We start from the raw sequence: 2,200 nt of genomic DNA on the forward strand, positions 1-2,200 counted from the left end.
TCTTGATAACACTGTGTTCCATGAACAAACCAGCACAGGCAAAAACAGTCTGCATATTTCTCTGTTTATTGGGTTCCTTAATGTTGCAGAACTTCCCAAAGATCCGCTGTAAGCTGTTTTTTAGATGAAAAAAGAGACATATTACAAACGAATGTTACTCATGTGTCCTTAAAAGAAATACTGTGAATAGCAGAAAAAAATAATTTACAATAAAACTAGCTTCCAGCCTTTTTCTAGGAAATGCATTCATTCATTCAATCGTATTTACTGAGCACTTACTGTGTGCAGAGCACTGTACTAGGCGCTTGGAATGTACAATTCAGCAACAGATAGAGACAATCCCTGACCAAAGACGGGCTCACAGTCTAAAACGGGGAGACAGACAGAAATATCTGTGTAAAAACAGTAAAATTATTCTCCTAAAATAAATCCAATATGCTAAGGCATTGGACACACAATTCTACTAATATGTCACCATATGACATAAACCGTATTTAGTAAGCATTTTATAGGTGACAAAGCAATCAATGCCATTTGTTGAGTGCTTACTATGTACAGAGCACTGTATTAAGCACTTGGGAGAGTACAGTAAAACAGAGTTGGCAGTTACATTCCCTGGTCACAACTATCTTATAGTCTAGGAAGAGACCAAGCTAAGTACTTGGATCGGTATGGCATAATCAGATTAGACAGGATACCTGACCCACGTATGGCTCACAACCTAGCAGATAGGAACAGCAATCCATCAGTCAATGAAACAATGAAAAATACTGTAAAATACAACAGAGGTGGTAGATACATTCCCTGCCTACAAAACAAGAAGGGGGAACTGACATTAATAATGTAGATATGTACAAAAGTGTTGTAGGCCTGAAGGTAGGCTAAATACCTGGTGGTTAAAAGTACTGATCCCTCTCAGGGTTGCACATGGAGAGTTTCTAGTATTCTACCAGTCATAACTACAGAAGGGAGAGTCAAGCAGAGGTGTACCCATTCCATTCCTAGCATGGGCAGTAGCTAGTGAGTAGAAGGCAATCTGCTACAAATGAGAACTCACCTGTGCTGGGCAGCAGCTGCATGGAGAGCATCAAGGGCAGAGACTCGTTTACTAAGCAGAAGGAGGTAATGGTAAACTATTTCTGGATTTTTACCAAGAAAACTCTTTTGATATGCTACCAGAACGATTGCAGATAGAAGTGGGGAGTTCTAGGAGATATGTGTCTATGGTGTCGCTATAGGTTGGACACGACTCAACAGCATAAGACAACAGTAACAAAGGGTAGAGATCCAAATGCAAAGGTGACATAGAAGGGAAAGGGAGTGAAGGAGAGAGGGCCTAAATGGGGAAGGCCTCTTTGGAGATATGATTTAATAAGACTTCGAAGGTAAGGATTGTGGTGGCCTGTGGTATATGAAGAGAGTTGGGGTTCTGGGTCAGAGGAAGGACATGAGCAAGAGATTGGTGGTGAGAGAAGCAGCATGGCCTAGAGAAGCAGAGTTGCCTAGTGGATAGAGCATGGCCATGGGAGACAGAAGGACCTGGGTTCTAATCCCAGCTCTGCCAGATCTCTGCTGTGTGACCTTGGGAAAGTCACTTAACTTCTCTTTGCCTCAGTTACCTCATTCATAAAATAGGGATTAAGACTGTGAGCTCCATGAGGGAAAGGACTGTGTCCAACCTGATTACCTTCTATCTACCCCAGCTCTTAGAACAATTATTGACACACAGTAAGTGCTTAACAAATACCATCATTATGTTTGAACGAGAGCAGGGTACAGTGAGTAACTTGAAGGAGTGAAGTGTGCTCTCTGAGTTGAAGTAGGAAATTAGTGAGATAAGATACGAGGGAGCAAACTGATTGAGTGTTTGAAGACCAGTTGTAAAGAGTTGTTGTGTGATGCAAGGATGTTATAATAATTATAATAATTGTGGGGTTTGTTAAGCACTTACCACGTGACAAGCACTGTGCTAACTGCTAGAGTAATATAAATTAATCAGGTCAAACCCAGTCTATCAAGACAGGTAATCAATCCCTATTTTACAGATGAGGAAAATGAGACACAGAGAAATTAAGTGACCCGAAGTCACACAGTAGGCATCCTTCCTGTCTCACAAGCTCATAACCTTGGCATTATCCTTGACTCATCTCTGTCATTCAACCCACATATTCAAACATCACTAAATGCCATTAGTTCTGCC

The 2,200-nt window shown here is 41.1% G+C and overlaps 1 non-coding gene across 1 annotated transcript; it reads left to right on the top strand.

The window, feature by feature from the left end:
* Positions 1-909: 909 nt before the first annotated feature.
* LOC114809407 lies at positions 910-1,047 on the top strand. Its single transcript, XR_003757193.1, has one exon. It is a non-coding gene; the product is annotated as a small nucleolar RNA SNORA7 (small nucleolar RNA).
* The last annotated feature ends 1,153 nt before the right edge of the window (positions 1,048-2,200 follow it).

The sequence above is a fragment of the Ornithorhynchus anatinus genome, chromosome 2, assembly GCF_004115215.2.
Source record: "Ornithorhynchus anatinus isolate Pmale09 chromosome 2, mOrnAna1.pri.v4, whole genome shotgun sequence".
Taxonomy (NCBI): Eukaryota; Metazoa; Chordata; class Mammalia; order Monotremata; family Ornithorhynchidae; genus Ornithorhynchus; species Ornithorhynchus anatinus.